Genomic DNA, 23,671 nt, shown 5'->3' on the forward strand with positions numbered 1-23,671 from the left:
CCAGTTTTCACAAGTTACTAGGAAGCATGACCTTAAGCCAGCATTTATTTCCTGACCTCCAAAATGAAAAAGATTCATAAACCAAAAAAAAAAAAAGAGAGAGAGAGAGAGAGAGATAGAGAGAGGAAGTTTTAGCAACTATTTTTGGACCCCATAAACAAAACTGGTTTTTCCAGAGAAAGAGAATCCTTTAACCTACTTTGAGGACTAAAACACGGCCTGAACACATTTGTGGTCAAAGTTTTGTCATTAGACAGGAAAAGTACAAAGGTACAATATTTAAAATGCTATAGTTTTCTTTGTTTGTCTTTTCTTACAATTAGCAGCCATCTAGTCCAACAGTAACCTTAGAAAATACTATTTTTCAAAAGAGGCTAGTTCACATGGTTTAGTGTTGGGGGACTGTTCTTGCTACTGAGGCTCAGTTGCTGGGTGATCATTAGGAAATGCTCCCCGGAAAGTGTCCTCGAAGGCTTTCTGCATCGCTGTATCTGCTCCCAGGACCACAACAAAGATTTTAGCAGACTGTGAACAAGCTCAAAATCAGGACATGTTGACCTACCAGCTATAGCACAGAGACACCAAAAGATCTACCGAGCTGTTGTCTCACCTGTTTGGGGGTTTTCTTTGCTTATGTCTTCCCAAGCTTTTCACAAACAGGTAATGGGGAGTTAAATATTTGGGACCAGTCACTCATCTTGCTTTGCAGCCACAGGGCTAGCCCCAGTGGGAAAGCCAGGAACTTCAAAGGGCGCCCCCAGTTTCACGGGGGACAGAGCCAGGGCCCGAGGGCACCTTTTTAAAACTCAGGAGGCCATGACTTCATTCCCTACCCCAGGTCACCTGAGCCACACCGTGCACACACAATGGCTATCAGTCCTGAGTCATAAGGCGGAAGAGTTCTCTACTTGGCCCCTGTCTGACTCTGTCCAAAAAAGGAAAACAAGAGCTAGGTCCCTGTATGGATTCCTCCCATTTTTTACTCACTCCTGCTCTCCCTGTGCCTGTACACAAGCTTCTTACACAAGTCATGTTTTTCGAGCTGCTCGGCCAAAGCTGGAGACATGAAACTCGGAACTCCTAAAATACTTCTGATGTCTTTCCTAGTCTCTCACACACGCTCATGCTTCACCCAAATGACCCTTGCCGTTTTCATTTATGACACGGTTTCAGAATAAAGATGGAGGCACCCGTTTTGTTTAGAAACACCCGACATCCTACCTGTTGGGTATAGCTGGTGTCTTCGTTTAGGGTCACATCTTCCCAGAGACTCTAGCTCTAGGGGTCCTAAAAACCATCCTTTTTAACTGCATTGTATCTCTGGCCATTTGTCCCACAGATTGCTGCTTTGACCTCTAACATCTTGCCAGACAAAACTTATGCTTCCTCCTTTAACTACTGCTGGTCACAGTTTACTTTTCTAAAGGAAATTCTGGCCCTAACTGAATTCACATAAACTTTCCATTTCACCAGGATGCCTTCTTTTCTTGGCTCTAGCGCAAATCTTTTCTGAATCTAAGTAGTGGCTCTTAAAGGCCCTCCATGCTTGTTTGTTTTCCAATTTGAGAACATCTCTCCGCACATGCATAAAACATTAAAAGCTTCAGTCATGTGTCCAAAGTCACTCTAAGCTGGGAAGAGTTGGTCTTCACAGGTAGCTCTGCTCACCCCCTTGGGCTCTGCCTCACAAGTGTGGCCAGAAGACCCTGTCCCTTTGCTGTCCACAGCAACTTTACTTTCTTGAATGCCACTTTGATAAACGCACATTTACTGACCCAGACTCTCATCAGTTCAGCTCTGGTGTCAATTTCTTTTCCTTCGTCTCACAGTGGAATTAAACAGCGTACTATCTAGTTGTCAGAATGCTTCAAAGAACTTCTACCTGTTTCTTTCAACGGCCTTCTCAGCACTCGAGAACAGAGAAGACCAGGACATTTCAAATACCATAATTGTGTATTATGACTGGCTTTGGGTCTTACAGGAGTGGCAGACGTGGAACTCAATGCCAGCTTTCTGGCTCTCACAGACATGGTTAATTCATCAATACAACTCTATCCCGTGAATATGTAGTAAAAATAAATTGGGTCTGAGCCCCATAAAGAGGAGAAAGAGGGGCATGGCATATTAATGAATGGCGAACTAGAAAATTTGTTTTTGACTGTGCCTCCACATTTGACTCACTTAGGAAAAAGAATGAAAACACACAAGAGACCCTTTTGCTGATCCCTTCCCTGTATTATAAACTGGCACTTCTTGTATGTGACTCTAACCTGTTTCACAGAAATCATGTTCTCCAGCTGTCAGCAAAGGGTCTGTGCTATCTTATACATACATCTTGCCACTGATTATCACTTTAAATACTCATCCTTGTCAAGGCATCCCATTCTAACCCAAAGAAAATATCCCATTAAGCAATATTTGGCTTGACATTCTGTTATTTGGGGATCTGTGCTATTTTTAGTTTTTTACTATTGTAAATAATGCTGCCACAGGAAATTTCATTTTCTGCAATCATTTGGGGCTTTCTATGCTTTTAAAGGCTACAAAAAGTAAAGTTTTAGCTATTCTTACCTATTGCAAGATTCTTCGCTTGGATATAGGGTCACCCTTTGCAGAAGTATCGGTAAAGTGTTGGTGGAGATGTTTTCCCACGCTGCGATCAACCCTGGCTTTGAAACTTCTATTTACTTTGTTTCCAGTCTTCTAGGCACACAACTTCACCTTGAAGTTGTCTTAATATAGGCTTAAGAAGAGGCACTGTGAGTAGTGAAAGAGACAGTTTACACAGTATGGAATACAGACCTTAAATCATCATTCTGAAAAGTGCAAACCCTAGTCAGGAGATAAAGAAACATACATTAAGACAGCTTTAAGGTTGTGTGCCTAGAAGACTGGAAACAAAGTAGAAAGTTTCAAAGCCAGGGTTGATTGCAGTGTGGGAAAATATCTCGACCTGTACTTCACTGATGCTTCTGCAAAGGGTGACCCTCTATCCAGACAAGAATCTTGCAACGGGTAAGAGCTAAAACTTCAAGCATTTTAAGAGTCATACCAGAGGTGGGAAAAAGTGTCAAAGTAATTGTTTAGTCATGACTACCTCTGCTACCAACTCTTCAGGACAAAGACGGAACTTCTTGGGGTACCTGGGTGGCTCAGTCATTCAGGGTCTGCCTTCAGCTCAGGTCATGATCCCAGCATTCTGGGATTGAGCCCGAACCCTATATCGGGCTCCCTGCTCAACGGGGAGACTACTTCTCCCTCTCCAGCTCCCCTGTGCTTGCTTGCGTTCCCTCTCTCGCTCGCTCTTTGTCATAAATAAATAAAATCTTAAAAAATTAAATAAAATCTTGGGCGCCTGGGTGGCTCAGTGGGTTAAGCCGCTGCCTTCGGCTCAGGTCATGATCTCAGGGTCCTGGGATCGAGTCCCGCATCGGGCTCTCTGCTCCGCAGGGAGCCTGCTTCCCTCTCTCTCTCTCTCTTCCTGCCTCTCCATCTACTTGTGATTTCTCTCTGTCAAATAAATAAATAAAATCTTTAAAATAAATAAATAAATAAATAAATAAAATCTTAAAAAGAAAACAGACTTCTCTACTCAAGGAAAGTGGTAATTATTTAGCCTTCCGGAAATGAGTAACAACCATAAATATTTATTAACAGGTTCGCACATATGCAAAATTGTTCACACAAAATTGACCGGGTCAAAGGGTGAAAGCCCTTTCCCTCCTCCCTCATTACATTCTCCTTCACTCACTTACCACCGAACCTTCTCCTTTCAGACAAACCCCAATTACTCCATCATATCAGAGATGCTCACCCAATCATCCAGGGCCCAATCTCATAATCTTTGAACGCTCCATCTTCCGCCCAGTTAGTTCTACCTCTCAAACACCTCACTTCCATTCCCACTGTCCCATGGTTTGGGCTGTCCTCATTTCTACCCAGACTCAAGCATTTCCTAGCAAACTCCGTCTTTGCTCTGCCGTCTATCCTATGTGGTGGCACCAGATAAACTTGCTATCAGCTCTGAGTTTGTCCCTCCTGTGCACAAAATCCTTGGTGCTTTAAATCATATTCCTCATATTCCTCATTTCACCCTCCCTCTAAATCATATTCCAACTGGTTCCAACCAAAAAAACCCCAGCATTTCTAATGGCACTCTGTTTGTACCTCTCTTTGGTATTTATAAACTTCTTGGGGAAAGAAAGCTTGCATTATCAACTTCTATCTTTACGTTGCTCAGCAAGACCTTAAGTGTACTCAAAAGAACTAATGTGAATTAGAGTCTTTTGTATCCCATTTGATAGTACTATTCAAATGTAAACTTCTTAAAAACAGGGCCTTAACTATATCTTCCATAGTTCAGGGCTTTCCCTGTGGCTAAATTTCCACAAATAATTATTTAACAAATGAACTAAGCAATCAGTCGTTTTTTGTTTTATTTGTTTTGTTTGAAGTTGGCTCCACACCCAGGGTTGGGCCTAACACAGGGCTTGAACTCACAACCCTGAGCTCAAGAGTCGAACCTTAACCAACTGATCCACATTGGTACCCCAACAATCAGTAATTCTTGATCCCAATCTGGATCCACAATCTGTGTGCTGTAGAATAAGCCAACTAAAAACATATTGATATTTAAAATGTCAACTAAAAGGAAGGTAGTAATATTCAGAATACTCCTATAAGTTAGGTATCAAAAAGAACTTATTGTAAACACAAAATAAACAATACGCCTTCAGGTTAAGCTCCATAGCAAACCATATCTATAACAGATGCCAGCAAAGTTACAGATGTGCCACACACAAAAAAATGCATTTAGAGACTTTCCAAAAAAATTGTACCTCCTAGAAATCCACTCCTTCCAAAATTGTTATCTTAAGTAAGGCTCAGTTTGCTTGATCAAATTTTGACCAAAAATAAGAACAGAGATTCCCCTTAACAATCAGCTACACATTCCTCTTAATTGAGTATGATTGGACAGATGGTGCCCAGATTAATAGCAGGGAATTCCAAGTTCATGTTCCTTCTTTAATTAGCTTCATGACCTTGGGTAAGTCATTTCACCCTAGGATTCTCTGTTTCTTCACCTGAAAAATCAGTGTTTGGCCCCGACTTTTTTTTTTTTTTTTGGCTTCGATCTTTTAAGATTCCACCCAGCTCTAGAATTCAATGATTTATGAGTTAAAAATAAACTTCTTATTGATACATGCAAAACATGAATGAACCTCAGATCCATCATGCTAGGTGAAGAAGTCAGATTCAAAGTCTACGTACTCTATGATCACATTCACATGATGTCCTGGAAGAGGCAAAACCATAGGGATGGAGAGCAGATCAATGGTTGCTAGGGATTAAAGGAAGACGGAGGGTTTGCCTACAAAGAGGTAACATGAGGAGATTTTCTTTGGAGGTGGAGTAATGAAATTGTTCTATATCTTGATTGTAGTGGTAGTTACAGGACTCTGTGCATTTGCCGAAATCTACATCAGTATACCAAAAAGAGTGGATTTTGCCATGCGTGCATCAAATTATTTAAAAGCACTAAAAAATATTCTTGGCGCCTGGGAGGCTCACTCAGTGAAGCATTCGCCTTCGGCTCAGGTCATGATCCCAGGGTCCTGGGATTGACTCCCACTGCATTGGGCTCCCTACTCAGTGGGAGTCTGCTTCTCCCTCTGTCCCTCACCTCGCTTGCTTTCATTCTCTTACTCTCTCAAATAAGTAAATAAAATCTTTAAAAAATAGATATTTCTCCAAATTCAGTGCAATTTTTGCTGACCTAATAGCTGCACAGTTTCCCCCAAGAAGCAAACACTGACCTTCTGTATTTGCCCTCACCCTTTTGCTCCAAGACTGATGAACCAACTTTGTATCCAAATAATTTGCTGTTTGTTTTTGTGGTATTATTGTTTGGTTTTGATCTTTAGATAGACATTTTACAGAATCCTTTCTATGTAGCTCATTTTCCCTGTACGGTACATCTAACAATGAAAAAGTAAAATGAACCCAAGTGGGACTGATTCTCGGGCTGCCCAGGCCATGCCTGGTGTTTATGGAATGTCAGAATGTTGTTATTACTCTTGTGATTCATACTAAAGACATGAAAGGTATGGAACGTGAATAACAACAACACAGCAGTGACAACAACAAAGGATGTTTAATTAGCGCTTACTATATTCCAGGCACTGTTCTAAGTGCTCATAGACAGCCGTACTAAGGGCCATGGTAAATCCAGTGGCAAAGGTTTATTTAAAGGAACAACTGATTCATCTTTTGGAGAGTCTATAGCTCTCTAGTGATTTCACAAATTCTCATCTTGGCTTTCTTCAGAGGCTGGACTGAAAGGCCTTTCTAATTAGACAAGGCCACATCTCCCCCTCTGCCCGGTGAGTTCGTGAAGTGTGCACACCAGGAAGCCCCACAGAGACATTTCACAGCCAAGCCCCAGAGAACTTGCTTAGTCCACCTTGACAACCTGCAGCTGGACTGGCGTTTACTGGGAGCTGACCGTTTCCTAACGTCTTCCAACACCAGGCAAGAGAAGGGCAGCACTCTTGCCTGCCACTACCAAGGGTCTGCCTTTTCCTTTTCATCACTTTGCTCTTTTACATAGGTGTGGGCCACTGTGCAGAAACACGTCCTAAAGCAGACAGATGCCTGTTCCTTAAAATGGCCAGTTCTCTGCACGAGGTAAGGGTTCTGTTATAAGCCTTTAAACCAGAGGGGATGGTTCGTCAAAGGTGACCAAGCTGCGTAGGCCGAAAGAAACCAACCAAACAAAAACAATGAGCCCATTAGACAGTACCTGAAAGGGTATTTAGACCCAGAGAACTCTGACTGTAGTAGAAAAGCAGATTCTGCTGAGAAAGGGCTCTCGATTCGTGGGTTTGTTTAGTCTGCTGCCTCAAGTCCAAGCTAACCGTCTCTGTGGTTGCTGATGACCAGAACAGCATTCAAATGGCCTTTGGAAGAAAGCAGGGCCGGCCTGGCCCAGCCTACACTAGATTGCAACTTGCCTTTCCTCCCACTCCCCCACCTTCCTCAGGACCCCATGTTTCTCTTTATGAAGGATCACCACGCGAAGCAAGTGACACAGCAGACCACAGCTACAACTATTTCCTAGCGCTCTCTTCCAGCTCTCTTACTGTTAAGTAAGCTCCAGTTGGGGCAGGGACTATCTCTGGTGCTCACGACTGTATCCAGCTGATTTTTTGGAATAAAACTTAAAAAAAAAAAAAATTAATGGACTTCCTGTGGACTGAGTTGAAGGTGCTGCTTTTCCCTGCCTGTGGACACCAGAATCCAGACTGAGGGTTATTAAGGGGTCCCTCCTTCCTGGCAGAGAGCTTCTACAAAATCTTCAAACTCAATCAACTATCCATTTAGCAGAATTTAGAATGTCAGATTCCAAAATCGGAATCCAGCTGGAGGAAGGGGAAGGGGTTGGGGTTGGAGGGAGGCAGTCAACAAAGCAGTCCTCGGGGCCACGTACTCCCACTCCTCAAAGCCGAGTCAGATGGGAAACCGGGTGAGACAAGTTAACCTGGAAGCCCTCCTCCAATTAATGTGTTATTGCTCCTTTAAAACCGAGAACAAACGGCCCAGTGCCCGCCATCCCCGAGGCTGCAGAGCAGTAATTGTCACTTAGCCACTTAACTCCCTGCCGCACTGCTCACTCGCTCTTTGGGGTTTATCTCTCAGCCAATTACTGCTGTCATTTGCGTTTCAATATGTGCCGTCAGGGGCCGGGCCATCGACAGCGGAACAGGAAACCGGGGGACCCCAGGCGACTGCTGGAGCCTGCACCTGACCCCTGGCTGCTCTGTGGGGGCTGCGGACCTACTCGGGAGAGAGGCCCTCCACACAGCTCAGGAGGGACCTACGGCTGGTTTTGTTCTGAGCCTGGGTCTAGTGCCGAGGCACCCAAAAGGAGGAAAGTCTGACTCTTAAAAGTCCTAAGTCAATAATAATGATGGCAATATGAAAGCAATAGAAATTTTAGCTGCTGAGCGTGACAGCAGACAAGAGACAAGTAGGGGACGTAGCAGGGATTATGGTAATATATTATTGTGAAATCAAGGCAGGCACAGGCTCCAAATGCAAAGACAACAGAACCTTAAATTACTGTTCTTTCATGCACTCAGATTTCCACGCAGTGGGGTTATCCATCTACAACTTGACCCTCAAGTTTAGGAAACATGTGCATTTTCCTAGGCAATCCTGAGTTGAAATACCTAAAAATTATATTTGTATATCCTATTGTCAAGTTATATAGGTTCATAATACATTTGTACTTAGTTACTAAATTTTATTTTAAAAAACGTTTTCCTTAAAGGCATACCAAATGGGAATTTTTTATAATTAGATTTTTTAAAAAAAGCTTTGCTAGGTCATGGGTCCAAATTTTTAATTTTTTAAAAAGATGTCATTTCTGGTGGCCCGCAAGGTCCTAAGCCCTAAAGTTAAGTCCTCACCTTTTCAGATATTTTATTTGGTCTTCCTGGATCAAACCTGTACCACTCATCACTGCATTAAGGCTTTGATCCCAGAAGGTTTAAACCTCTGCTGTTTGCAGAGGAAGCATCTAGATTGAAACGTCTTAACCCAGCCCAAGACATCCTTTGGAATGCACTTGGTCTACTTTAGGGATATAAGCACGTTTTAAACCCTGAGTATGGGAAGAAAGGGGAAAAGGACGAGAGGCTGAGGAAGAGACCGAGTCTTTTATAACCAAGCTCCTCAGTGCACCCCAGTCGACAGCAACTGGGAAGGCAGACTGCGACAATGCGGTCACAGAGTATCAGCTCGCTGGGTGGCAAGCGATCTCTGGGTTGTCAGCATCTCCATTTACCCCGCTGAACAGCAGTGAGACCGTCCTGCTCACCCCGCAGTTAGCAGCAAGCTCTCCCTGACATTCCAACCTCTGAAGCCCCAGCAACCACGGGAGGAGGGCTGGTAGCCGAGGCCAAGCCGGAAGAGACCTGTTCTAGCTGGATCCACACACCCCAGTCTCTGGGTCTAAAATAAGACTCTGAACTTCTCTGCCAATGAGCTTCACCAGGCCCGATGACGTTAACGTGCTCTGTCAGTTCTATTTGCGGGCAACGTCCCTGTTCACCAGGACTGCATCCAGGTAAGGAGGCGTGTGGGGGTGGGAAGGCGGGGGCCTCTCTGTGCATGGACCTGTCCTCCCACTGTGTGCACGGAGAAGGTCTGCAAGGGCTGGTGAAGTGCCAGAGTAATTGTGTACGTCATCTCGGGCTGTGCAAAGAAGAGCTGGCCTAGCGATAGTTAATTGCCATCCTCAGGCTACACACTCTTCACTGAATACCAGCGAAGGAGTCTGTTCAGTGCAGAACAAAGAAAAATCACAAGTCAAATAAAACTAACCGGGGGCCTCCACTGCTGACCGGGGCCAGCCACACACCGGGAGACTTGGATCGCCCTCACTCATCTTCTCTCGGGCCTTCTAATTAAGAAAACCTTAAACTTGGAACCAATTTGCTCCTTTCTCGCTCCCTTCAGTCATCACCCTGACCCATCTCTGATGTGAGAGAAAGCACTTCAAAAGAGGCAGAGTCCCTAAGATAGCTAGTGGCCAGAGTGTAAACTTCTTAATTACGGACCCACACAAAAGTAACTTTTTCTTCTTTTTGGCTCTTTGTGCTTTTTGAAAATGCTGTTTCAAGCTGAACAAACGATTTGAAAATCATCCCCCTCCTCTTCCTCCCTCTTTCCTCTGTCTCTGTCCTCTCTCTGTCTCTCTGTCTCTCTCTCCGTTTTCTCAGCTCATCGGTAGCTTCTCTCTCGGTCATGAAGTGTGCAATAATGTGTTTTCTTTTGTCTCAAAGCCAAAAGTCACTTGATGGAGAAACAAGTTCCTCTTCTCTGGCTCTGCCCGCCCCCGCCCCCCCTCCCCCAGTGGCAGCCCAGTGGAGGTTTGGAAGCCTGCCACAGATGGCCAAGAACAAAACCCAGGCCGATCAGCAGGGCGGATCTGAACCCACGGCTACCCAGGAGCTGCCTCACCACAGCCTGTGCAGCTGCCACCAACTGTCCTGAGAGCTGCCCCTAGGGGCCCCAATTGGGAGCCCCACCTTTCTCAAACAATGTCACCAAGTCCCCTACAGTTGCGATGCAACCTACCTTTTTCTTCACTCTCCGTGATCAGATTCCACTCTGACTGAACGGCAAGAACCTTTGCTCCCAACTTATCTGTTCCCAACAACCTCAGTTGTTCTCCCCAACTTTCCCAGGGAGAATCAGTGGAACCACCAGCCCCCGGTTCTCCAAGCTCACACTGAGAGCTCAGGCCGAACTGCCAATTCTCCCCCAGGCATCTCCACAGACAGGCCAAAGCTACATATCCATTATCTTCCTTTCCACCGTGTCTGCTTCCTCTCCTCATCTCCTATATCCAACCGCAAGCTTTCTGAATTTTATATCACAAACATTTCTCAAATCCGGCTCCCAGAATCCAGACACAAGGCCATGGCCTACGTTAAGCCCGAACCAGGCCTCTTCGCTAATCACCCTCCCCCTCCGCCAGAAGGGACCTAATACATCAGTCAAACTCCACCATCCCAGGTCCCTCTGCTCTGCCCTCCAAGCCCCCCAGCATGCCATTCAGGAACCTGTGTTCCTCTCCTCTGTCACTGCAGTCACTGCCTGCAGCGTGGACCTGCCCCGGGGACCTGCCCCATCGGAATGCTTCCTGCCTCCATGCTCCTGCTCGGGCCCCTCCCACCCCTCCATCCTGCTAAAAACTACGGTTTGGCCCAAGCATCTTCTTTCGTCGCCTCTCCCCTTTACATGAAGCTCCATGCCACTGCTTGGGGCTCCTCACAAGTTTCTATCACTGCATCCAGTCCCTTTAGGCCAACCTGGGGGCACTGGGCAGTACTTCTGCTTGTAGGCTCAGCACCTGTTACACACACAGTGGCACCTGTCACACACAGTAGGCCTCAGTGGCTGGGATACTGCCCTTGTACCTCGGGATTACTGGCTACTGCCATCCATGACCACAGCGCAATCAATACTTCAGTCTGAATTAGATCCGTTTTGGTGTTATCTATTTAAAGAAGACAGACTCCTAGACCCCAAAGACCGTGTCCACGTAATGCATTTTGTCTGGCAACTTATGCACTCGGGGTACTTAATAATACGATGGAGTTGACAACGATGACGATGACAGTGACGTCAGCCGTGACAGGAAACGAGGTGATTAGACGTCCTTTTATTCTCTGAGGCTCTGTAGTTGCTTAAAACAGTACACGATGAGTCACAGAATGACAGCTCACTTGTCTTGAAACCTTAACTAACCGGAATACAGGCCGGAACCTCAGTCAGACACACTTCGGAGAAGTCAGAAGATCAGCAAGTGTGCGCACGCTGGAGCGTAGAGGGAGAACTTTCCAGGGGTCCTCTGGTCTGCACTCAGAACCTATTTGTTCTTCCTTTACTTCACCTCTGATCATCTCTGCCATCTCATGCCCCAGTCACAGTGAGTGAGATGTCAAGTATGAGGCAAGGGGAGGGGGAAAGACCCACTCCCCACCCTCCAGGGACCAACATGGCAGTAGCAAGGCTCGTGCTAACCACGTGCAAAAGGGGAGAGAAACTCCAAAAGAACACTGAGTACACAGCGGTCTCGCAGTCTGGAGACATTTCATGTTGAAGGACAATGAGTTCCACACATGTTAATAGACCTTAATGACACATCACACAAGAGAGGCACAATATTTACCCTCATACTGATGACTGAGATAGCCAAAGAGGGCTGAATTCTGTCCAGTCGTCTCTACTGGCAGAGAAAGGCAAGTGGAACACATTTTAAGAATGATTTCTGTCAAAGTGTTTGAAGTTTTCATTTTGTTTTGTTTTGTTTTAAGTTTTAGTGCTGCCTGGGGTAGACTGTGTTTCATCTGGAAATTTGGCTGCTGACAAATGAGCTGTGGCTCAACTTCATCCAATCCAGAACTGTTACGTAAGCACGTCACAGGCCTTGCCCACCAAGAGTGTCCAACCTAAAACAACTCAACGCCCTAAAGAATTCATTTGTATATGTAGTTTTATTTTAAAACACAGTGAAACAGGAAACCCTTCTGCCAAAAACTACCAAATATAGCATGTCCTACACCTCCCCATCCGTGCAAAACACTAATGGACTACAATTTAAATTCAGGTCAAGAACACAAGAGAGGAATCTATTTCAAGGCAGCTTCTACTAACAAAACAATTTTCTTTCAGTCTGAACGACCCTCCCTCCTCTGTCTCTCTCTCCTTTTCTCTCTCCCACTGTCTTTCACCATCTTTTCTCAGATCCTCAAACGCACAGAAGCAGCCTCGATGAGGGGAAAAGGCGAAGACTGCTGGCTTCTGTTTACGCCACGCCAGTCACGTGGTCACCATTTCCTTGGTGGTTCAGCAGGTACAACCCAGGTAGATCGAAAGAAGGGGTGGATGAGAGACATTTGGTTGTTTTTCAGAAAAAATAGGAGTCGAACACGGGATTAAAGAAAATATTACTGGATTAGAAAATATTAAAGGAGAGACTCTTTTGGAAACAGGATGTTGCAAGAAGGAAGGTACCGAGGGGAATGAAAGGGTGGAGGGAGGACCCAGGAAAGAAAGAGATTAATCTTCCAAGTAAAAAAGATGATGGGAAAGAAGCTAAAATTTGGCCACTTAATCCGACCATTCCTGAAAAACCAGAAATTTCACAACTGCATCTCCTAGCTCACTGTTTCTGCCCTTCCTGGTGACAACAGGGAAGCGAATGCTTTCGACAAGATGGAAGAAATCACTCCATATTCCCAATATTGTGTTTCTACCGAACGTTCCCGAGCTGGCATTGGCGGGGAGCATTAAGCAGCTGTCACTGCTTGGTCTGGCATTTTGTCAACCCACCTTGATTAAGAACCTTGTCTTGAAAACCTTCAAATCTTTCATATTTCCCCCACAATAACTAACAACAACGTAGTAGACTAGAGAGAAATAAACACTAGTTACTCATCTATTCAGCATTTACTGAGTACCTATTACAGGCTTGGTCCAGGGAGTTCTCACCTTTTCAAACAGAGACAGATTCTATTTTGCATGTGGGAAGGCTGCTGATTTATCTGATGAAGAATATAATAGGGCAGTATACTCAAAAGGGCAAGGGTTTCAGAGCTAGACAAACCCAGGTTTCAATTCTAGCTCTGTTACATGAAAGGTGCTGGTCCTTGGGCGAGTTGCTTAACTTCTCTAAGCACCGATTTCTTAATGGAGGGCTTGGTTTCATTGTTTTGTGAAGATTCAATGGAAAGCACCAAGCAGAACCCGGCACATGGTATCGAAGCAATCGTTCATTCAGTAAATATTTACTGAGCATCTACTACACGCAGGCTTTGTTCAGCAACAAAAAAGAGAAGCAAGAGCCCTCTTCTCATTTTTAGATGGCATCACCAGAACTTGGCAAGGCTTCTGAAAACCCATGCAAATGAAACAAAGTGGGTGTGGTGCCAAACTTGCAAATGCCATGATTTTCACATCCCCCAGGGAGCTGCATCAAGAACTGCATTTTTTTTTTTTTTTTAAAGAATTGCATTTTCAAGGGAGAGTTAGCCTGCAGCCGGGAGTCTTGAGCTCCCCGGGGGGGGGGGGGGGGGGGGGGCAATGTGGCTACTGGGTGTCTCAGGCTGTTCACCTGGGAAACCAAACTGCAGGCACTGTGGCTACTGGGTGTCTCAGGCTGTTCACCTGGGAAACCAAACTGCAGACAACTGGAGCAACCCACACCCTGGCCTTCAGGATCTGGGCATTAATAGAAGCCAGGAGACACAGATTGTTGTCCCTCTTGCCTTTTGCTCTTAAAATGAGAAAGGCGACTGAAATTTGTTTGGGGAGGTAGGTGGGGATTGCTGCACTACACAGAGGAAGTTCCCACATGAACTGCTACATTGTTTCTGTTACTCTCTGACTCATTTTTACTTTTCCTTCCCTGCCCTCCCTGATGTTTTGGTCTGTTCCACATGTGGCACAATAGAGTCTTTGTTTACAAGATTCTACTGTGTAATCAACCTAGTTATTAAGCAAAGAAGTATTTATGCACAAAAACCAGAGGCAATATCAGGTAAACTGACATGAATTGTGTATTTCACTTTCCTATCTCTAACGTTTAAGTGGATAGAATTGATAACGCAGCTAAGAACTTTAATTGTTTAAAACCTATATCCAAGTTGGAGCAATAGGACTGATACACACACTCACTCTTACATCCATATATACGATCCAGGGGCAAACGTTTTTAAAAGCCTAAACAAAATTCTGTGTCCGCTATTTTTATGACTGGTACAACCATCCACCTAGTCTCCCACAAGTAAGAAATTTGTAGTTGTTTTCAACAAGTGAGGCAATGAGGTTTTTGTGGAAAGTCATACATGTCTTGTAGCCAAACATACTTGGCTTTGAATCTCAAATCCCACTCACTTCTAACTATCCAATGTCAAGGACGTTCTTAAATATCTCCAGGCCTCGGTGACCTCATCTGAAGAGTGGCTTTTGGAGCAAAATAAATTACATAAAAGAAATAAGCCGGTGTTTCTGAAAAAGTTGTTACACCACTCCTTCCCCCAAGACATCGCTCTCAACACCTTTCTCTTCCTTCCGTTCTAGTGCCCAGTGACTGCTCTCCCCGACAGCTACCTTCTAACTGGTTTCTCAGCCTCTCATCTGTAATCCCCCCATCCATCCCAACCTGCTATTAGAAACAGCAGTCAGAATGGGAAATTTGATCGTGGCACTCCTCTGCCACAAATCCTTCTATGGCAATTACATTCAGAACAAATCTGCATTCAGAGCAAAGTCCACACGTCCCCAACCCATCTGTTCAGCCATGCCTCCCCTGACCACCCCACCTCTGCCCTCTGAACAACCGCAGCCCCACATCCCAGGCCCCCAGCATTGTTTGCAGAGCGCGCCATCTGCTCTGCTGCGTTGACTCTCTCTGCACCTCCTCCAGGATGCCAGCCCCACTCCACCCCCTCCCATCTGTAGAGACCACCGGCCCCCTCAAGGCTCAGCTCAAATGCCAGGTCCCCTTTAAAACCCTCCCTGATTTCCCTGGCTCACTCAGTGTTCCATTCACGCTTCAACGATAGCTTGCTCTATTTTATTACTTAAGTTTTGTGTTCTCGATTATCCATATCCATGCCTTTCCTTCTCCACTAGATTGTTAGTTCCTCCATGACAGAAGCTAAATGGTATCCATTTCTTATTTTCAAGTTTTACCATTTCTTACATGAAGAAGACAGAACCAAAAGGTAAAAATGGGACACGACAGTCTCAAGGTACTTCACGTGTTGATCAAAGAAAATAAAAAATGCACTGGAAATGAAGTCTTGGGTGTATTAAAAAAAGTTTTTTTAGACAAACCCCAGCAACCCACAGAGGTGTATGCCATCTGTGATGGATTGACTTTGGCCACAAATTCTTTGATCCTTCTTCCACTGAAAGGTGAATCTATTTCCCTCCTGTTGAATATGAGCTGCCTACAAACATTTTTGACCAACAGAGACACTATGCCATTTCTAAGCCTAGCATTTAATATGAACAACAGCTTTGGCCTCGGTCTCTTGGAACCTAGAGCCTCCCTATAAGAAATTTGATTACCTTAGTGGAGAAATCTCATGGAGAGGCCCTAAACCTACACGGAGAGGCAGAAGGACCCAGGGGAGATCAGCCTTCTAGGCACCCTTGCCAAGATGCCAGGCAGGTGAGTGAAGCCATATGGGACCCTCCAGACCAGACCAACCATTGACTGAATACCACCAAGTGAGCAGAGCTAATGCTATAGAATAGAAGAATCACCTAACCGAGCCCTGCCTGAATTCAGGATCAACAAAATCACAGATATAATTAAAAGGCAGTTGTTTTAAGCCACCAAGTTTTGATGTGGTTTGCCAGCAGCTAGAGGTAGCCAGATCACTATCTTAACCCCTTTTAGCTCAGCATCCTAGCCTACTTAATAGAATACTTGAGCTGCAAAGGAAATACTTCCCTCATTTGTAACAGAACAGTTAGGAGAAAATGAACTTATCTTAAAGAGATGTGCATTACACATTACATGTCTGTATCACAACCCCAACCATCCTAGAGCCTGGTAGGTCGCTCATCTCAACCAGACGAGCAGTGACCTAAGGGCACCTGCCATATCCTACACTGCACTTTCATTCACAAGGTGTGCCCCATAGCAGGTGCTCGATACTTATTTGATTTATTGAATGCCAGTTTAGTAAGAAGGAGCATTGTATTAGAAGACCCTCAGGCACAGAACCTAAATTCTATTCTCTCCATCTAGAAGGGAAGAAACGAACTTGTCACTCATATTTGGACAGGGGTAGCTAATAGATAACATGAGGGACAAGCCAGGAGCCTCCAATCCAGTCCTCCACCACCCACACTTCTCATGCATGTGAGGAGATCTTTGTGCCTTCATCTGCCTAGCTATCAAATGGGGAAAATCGTATCTGATACCTCTTAGATCGGGATAAGTTAGAAGTAAGGTTTTAGACTGAAAATACCTTCAGTTCTTCAGACCAACAATGCTAGGGAAACTCAAGGTAGTATCATTGTTTTGCAGGCTGTTGTGATTCTAGTATATAAATTTGGAGCTGAATTTGGAGCTCCAATTCCATGTGCTGGGTCAGCTGAGCGTTTGTTTGAAACCTACCAGATTTCCTATTGTCTTTAAGATACAGCAAACAAAACAGCTCTGAAATATATGGCGAATTGAACTAATTTTTTTAAAGATTTATTTATTTGAGAGAGAGAAAGCACAAGGGGAAGGGGCAGGGAGGAGGAGAAAGAACCTCAAGCAGGCTCTGTGCTGAGTGCGAAGACCACTCGGGACTTGATCTCATGACCCTGAGATCACAACCTGAGCTGAAACCTAGAGTTGGATGCTGAACTGCCTCTACCACCCAGGTGTCTCTCAACTAACTCTTGAAGGAGATAGAAGATACGTTGGAAGTAGAAAAAAATTATCTATGTCTTTTTTTTTTTTCTCTTCTAAAAAACATCAACCAGCCAAAATGTGGTGGCAGACTCAAAACTTAAAGTTGTAATGGTTTGTGTTTTATTATCATGTTTAGTACTCAGCAACAAGCATGCTATTAGAATAAAAGCACTAGCTGGGGGCACCCGGGTGGCTCAGTCGTTAAGTGTCTGCCTTCGCTCGGGTCATGATCTCCGGGTCCTGGAACTGAACCCCACATCGGCTCCCTGCTTGGTGGGAAGCCTGCTTTCCCCTCTCCCACTCCCTCTGCTTCTGTTCCCTCTCTTGCTGTCTCTCTCTGTGTCAAATAAATAAATAAAATCTTTAGGGGTCAAAAAGAAAAGCACGACCTGCGGGCACCTAGGTGGCTCCGCTGGTTGAGCGTAGGACTCTTGCTTTCAACTCAGGTCACAATCTCAGTGTCCGGAGATTGAGCCCCACCTCTGGGACCCTGCTGATCACGGGTACTGTTTGCAGTTCTCTCCCTCTGGCCTCCCCCTGCTCAAGTTCTCCATCTCTTTCTCTCTCTCAAATAAATAAATAAATAAATAAATAAATAAATAAATGAAATCTGGAAGGGAGGGAGGGAGGAAAGGGAAGGGAAGGAGGCGGAAGAGAGGGAAGATGGAAGGGATGGAGGAAGGACTAGCCTGTTCTTGTAGGTATCAACTCTTCCATGCATAAGATGGTATCGACTGAGGAACTATGCCGACTGCGTGACATCATTTCTCATACAACATAGCAAAGACCTCTGATTCCATCTTAAATTTAGATGGGGAAATTGAGGCCTGCAGAGATCACATAACTTTCCTATATTAGTTTGCTACTGTTGCCAAAACAAAATACTACTAACTGGGTAGTTTAAACCACAAAGATTTATTTCTTGCAGTTCTGGGGGCCGGAAGTCCAAGAGGAAGGTGCTGGCTGGTCTGGTTTCTCCAAAGGCTTCTGGGCTGCACCTGCAGACGGCCATGTCCTCACGGATTCCTCATACTGCCTTTTCTCCATGTGCAGGCACTCCTGGTGTCTCTTTGTCTTCTTATAAGGACACCAGTCATACTGGGTTGGGAACTGACCCCGTGGCCTCATTTAACCTTCATTATCTCCCTAAAGGTGCATCTCCAAATACAGTCACGTGGTGAGTTATAGGGCTTCAGCCTGGGCACTGGGAGGATATAATTCGGTCCATTACATCTGCCCAAACCAAAGAGCTAGTCCATGGTGGAGATGCCACTTTTATGGTCCACTCAACTACTGTCTGTGGCACTTGCCCATCCTACCTCTACCTCGACCTCATTCCGTGTCCACGGAAAATGGCCCTGCATAATTACCCATTGCACAAAGTAAAGGGAACAAACACCAGAGTGCAGACATAAAGGACAAAAGGGAAGACAAAATGCAAAGTGCAAAATCTAAGAAAACGGACTCTTGGAAAGGCAGGAAATGTAGCTCACACCAAACTTATTCTTTCATGGCCCAGAGTCCTCTCCCCGCCCCCATGATGCTGGCTTTGTTGCAACAGCAGGAAACTCCTCCATCCTCTCAAATGGTGGGGAAACTCTTGGGGACAAGTAATTGCTCTACTAGAAGCCACTGGCAGACCACAACCCAGAGACATATTTTTTGCAAAATTACAGAATAATACACAATTTAATTTTTTCATCACATTTTTGTAACCAAAAAATTTCAAGGGCCCTTTTGCAGTGCTATACCGTTCATAAATCCAATTAATAAAGATTTCCTGATTAGCTACAACATGTTAAATCCGAAAAAGCAATACATGCTTTTCTCTTTCCTCTCAGATAACGCAAGGAAGCATCTTATATTTATAAAGCACAGGCTTTCAACCATATTGGATTTTCCTTTTAAAAAAAACAATAATTTAAAGTGGCTGCTAGCAGAGAATTGTTAGGTGCATTTAAATGGGTATTTGTGTTCTGAAAATCTTAATTGAAACTCTTTTATTGTTGCTGTCTATGTATGTGTTTGTTTTGCTTCTGAGGGAGAGCTGAGGTTCCTTGCGCATTAGCCTTTCATCTGAAATTCTGATTCCATACAAAATTAAACCAGCCTATTGGAGGTCCAACTTTATAAAAAGCATTAAGCCATGCTGAAGTATTGTTTTAAAAATATATGAAAAATCAAAATCGTTTTCTCTGTGAATCTTTCTGTAACACATACGAGACACAGCAGGACTAATGTAATTTGGGAAGATATAAAATCTGTGTTGCCTATTACCTGGGCTCTCCAAGATGGTCAAGACTTACTAGCGAACCCTAAGACATGGCTAATGAGCTAAAAATTTTGTTTCATCCTCAGTGTTATTGGCTACTACAACATGAACATCAAAATCTCATTCTCAGTTTGACCACAGCAGAGACCAAATTTTGACTCACAGGTCAGGAAATGACTCAAGCAATAGTATTTCTACTCTTTTTCTCCCAATAAAGATACAGTAAGTATGGTTATATAAATCATGTCAGTAATCTCTGGTGTCAAATCAAGATACTCATTTGGTACTAAAATCCAATAATATAGAACCTAAATAAGAGAATGAAGGCATCATTATAAAACTTTCCTTTTTTAACCAACTAGAGAGATTTAAAGTTATGTATATATTTTAGTGTGTATATTTTAATAGTCTATGGTACTGTCCTTCTTCCTAGATATTAATTCAAAGCTTTTTTAGCCTTTCTCTCTAAACTTTCTGAGTGGGTACAGAGGATCCCAAGTGCTTACATAAGGAGTAAGAGAGAACTCTGGTATTTCCAGCAGGATCCCCTGCTTAGCAGGAACATGTTCCAAGGCCCTTGTCCTGAAGCCCCATGACTGCATACACCCTCCCCTTTCTGCAATGCCACCACAATCAGCGTGTAACTTCCTTATGCCTTTTTCTGTGTCCCATCACACACACACAAAATGATGTGCACAATAAAATCCTTTTCCGCACAGTCACATTTTTAGACTAAGCATTTTATTTACAACCTGAGAAAATGCCCTTTAAAGTGGTAATCAAAGTAATCAGGGATCTAGATTCAACCAGTGGTGGATGCAGAGGTTTGGTTACAACTGCCTGACCATGGCCTTAGCCTGAACCTCCACTTGACATTCTCATCAAGTCTACATCTCCTGCCCTACTTCTTCAGAACTAAAGTAAGTGCGGGTAAGTGTCAATGGCCCCTGCAGAACCTCTTACTACTGTGTGGAATGAATAATAGGAATTAAACATGAAAAGACCCAATAGGTCAGCCATGCATCTGTCTGACAAAACAGGATTATTCCCTGCAGGGCATTTTCAAGTTAGATCATATCCATTTTTCTTGTTTACAAAGCTTAGTATTGATAAAGTGTAACAGTGGCCTGCTGAACTAGCTTAATTGACAAATTAATAAGTGAGCATATAACTCTGAAAAGTTGCTTGTGAGAAACACAGAGGGGGAAAAAAAAGATCCCTTCTTCCGAGTCTAGTCAATACGTGCATGACACATCAACACAATCAGTGACAGGGATATTGGCGCATTGATGCCGAAATCCTGAGCTCCTGATAGGCAAACACCCAACGAAATACACAGGGAGACGTTTCCAACCTTAAAAAAAATTATAACTGAGGATGAAGTGGCTATAGTTTTCCAAATTCAAAAAAAGATTTTAAATGAGCTAGCATGTTTTTTCTGCCTCAGTGCTCCTAATCCCACTTTTAAGTGTCCTTACTAATAATCCCATTACTCTGCATTAGGCTATACCCCCAGGGACAGTCATCCTAAAATGAAGGAATCACTTGTCATCTTTATTTCAGGATATTTCTTTGTAAAAGCTGACTTTTCTTAGGAAAAAAAAAAAGAAGAAGAAGAAGAAGAGGAAGCCCTCCTGAGACCTATAACAAGATCGGAGGAGAGGAGCCTCCAATTAATTTTCCATTTCTTGTTGTTTCCAGAAATCTTTCTCTTTGATTAGACATTCCCAACTAATTCTTCCATTCAGTCCTGGAATGGAAATACTCTTTTTCTTCCAATTGCTCCTTACTGTCATAAAGCCCAGTTCTGGTCAATGGATTTATAGCTCTCCAGAGTAAATTTCCTTCCATAATACACGTGGTAAATTGCTACATGCACTAGTCTTAGACATACTGATCCAACAGAAGTATGCATTCATGTGTGCACATGTGCACCCACAGATGAATGAGCTGTGAACTCAAGAATCTTCCTGGGGCGCCTGGGTGGCTCAATGGGTTAAGCCTCTGCCTCCGGCTCCGGTCATGATCTCAGGGTCCTGGGATCGAGCCCAGCATCGGGCTCTCTGCTCAGCGGGGAGCCTGGTTCCCGCTCTCTCTCTGCCTGCCTCTCTGCCTACTTGTGATCTCTCTCTCTGTGTCAAATAAGTAAAATAACATAAAATAAAAGAATCTTCCTAATACAACTGAGATCTTGGACTCTGGCTTCTTTGTCCACACTAAGACAAAACAAAAATCAGTATTTCCAAATACCTGTAAAGTAGCAGGAGTTGAGATCTTACACTAACAAACTAGTGTGACTTAGAGATTGACGCACATCAATACTTCATCACTTGTTATGGCCTTAACATTTGCCTTTTCTTACTATTGGTATCCTAACCCGCTGGGCCATTCCTAAAACACTGACAAAGAATCACAGCTTGAGAACAATTCCTCCTTGTTTATTTAAAACACACAAGGCGGAGCCAAATCCTGTGATTAATTTTTAGAATGAAATCTATTAAACAAGGAGCTGATTAAAAAGGGTGGAGTCTAGGAAAACAAGAAAACAAAAAGCAGGAATCTGAACACCATGGAGTAGAGCTCTAAAATCCCCATTATGCATCCATAAACTACATGATGAAAATATACTGGCCAGCAGTTGGCAGAGAAACTAGAGCTGACGCTAGTTTTCAGTCAGCTGCTTGGGGCTTAACGCTGAAGAACCATCGTCACTAAGTCCTTTGAGAAAGTACAAATCTTCTTCAACTGAATTATTCTAATTACTTTCCTGGGACTGATGGGTGACCAGACTCTTTACCTGGTCTGCCAAATATCTTCTTTTATTTAGAGGCTCCCAGACTGTGGATTGAAAAATATTTTAGGTAAAGAAGAGAGCCTTTCACAAGAACGATAAAAGAAAAGGCAATGGCAGGGTGGGCACAAAGACACCCTGAGAAAAGAGAAGGAACTGAGGAAAAAAACACGAATTAAACAAAACAGAACAAAATCCAGAGGGAACGATCATGCAAGTCAACAACCTCTATCTTAAAAGAACTTACAAGGCAACAACTGTTAACCACAATCCTTGAACCCCCAAATCATATGAATATGATAAGATATACTGGGCTAACGCTGCTGACTGAACTCTAAAGAATCACTTTATACACCTTTCCTCCATTCCATCCCTCAGCTAACTCAATCCGCCGCACATGCGTGTGCACATGCGCACACACACACGCGCACACACCTGCCACTTGCAGAATGTGTCAGGGTCTCATTCTTTTGTGTCTTTGCTCACACTATTCCCTCAACCTGGAATTCCCTTTTCCCTTCAACTACTTTCAAATGATCTATCCATCCCTTAGTAACCAGCTCCACCATGAGCTCCTCTTGGGAGTTAGATGCCTCCCGCGTTGTTCTCCTTGAGGCGTACGTCTAATACAGCACTTAGCAAACTGTATTTAACAAACAAGCTGTAATCATTAAAAGCACTTAACAAACTGTATTTAATAAACAAATTGTAATTATTAAAAGCTTCCTCGGGTCTCCGATGAAACTGTGAGCTCCTTGAAGGCAAATACATCTCTTGAAACCATTAAAAAAAATTCATGGAGTCTGAAGTCAGACATTTGAATCCTGGTTTTGTCAGTGTTCCTATCTATAAAATGACAATGATGTTTCTGTTTTTTCAAAGTTACTGGGAGGATTAAATAATTCCATTACCTCGCACATACGAGGTGCTCAACAACCGTTAGAGCTACTTCTTTTTGTTTTGGGGGTTTGTGAGGGGTGGTTTTAAAGTAAATTCCATGCCCGACGTGGGGCTCAAACTCACCAACCCCAGACCAAGAGTCGCGTGCTCTATGGACTGAACCAGCCAGGTACCCCACAGAACTGCTTCCTTTGGAATACCAGTACAAGCAAAACACCCACCATTTACTACATGCCCAAAACAAGCGTGTCGATCAAACCGAGTCTGTAACAATTCTAGCTGGTCATTTTATACCAACGGCATATCAAGGTAATTTCACCTACTCTTGTTAACTTAGATTTCAATACTGAAGAATATGCCAAAGAAGACACCCCACGTGAAACATCCGAAGCTGGGGCCATGCTGCCTAACACAGATAGCGAGGAGCTAACCGTTGCCTCATCCGCTCTGCCTGACTCACCAATGAACAGACTCTCCCGCCCAGAGAGACTTCTTTTCAAACTTCACAGTACCTCTTTTTCCTCAAATATAACACGGAAATGGAAACATTCGTGATTTTCTTCTTCCTAGTTACCAAAATCGGATGACTAAATGAGACCCATAAAGCTAGCTGCAACTTCTGGAGACAGGCCCCGCACAAAACACACACGTTTCACATGCACTGCTTCGCATTTGAGAGTTTCAGTTCAAGGCCTGTATAAATTTTTAAGGC

At 43.9% G+C, this 23,671-nt stretch overlaps 1 protein-coding gene across 3 annotated transcripts in view; it reads right to left on the minus strand.

Annotated features, from left to right (window-relative positions):
• Positions 1–23,671, minus strand: part of MAML3 (mastermind like transcriptional coactivator 3) — a 402,671-nt gene that overhangs the window by 335,305 nt on the left and 43,695 nt on the right. Inside the window, exon 1 of one of the 3 annotated variants that reach the window (XM_032333459.1) lies at positions 2,572–3,196. The exons of the other annotated variants lie outside the window; for them this stretch is intronic. The gene's annotated coding sequence lies outside the window, so the exon portion shown is untranslated. Of the gene's footprint in view, positions 1–2,571; positions 3,197–23,671 lie in introns of those variants that run through there. 3 annotated transcript variants of the gene reach the window in all.

The sequence above is a fragment of the Mustela erminea genome, chromosome 2 (genome assembly GCF_009829155.1).
Source record: "Mustela erminea isolate mMusErm1 chromosome 2, mMusErm1.Pri, whole genome shotgun sequence".
Taxonomy (NCBI): Eukaryota; Metazoa; Chordata; class Mammalia; order Carnivora; family Mustelidae; genus Mustela; species Mustela erminea.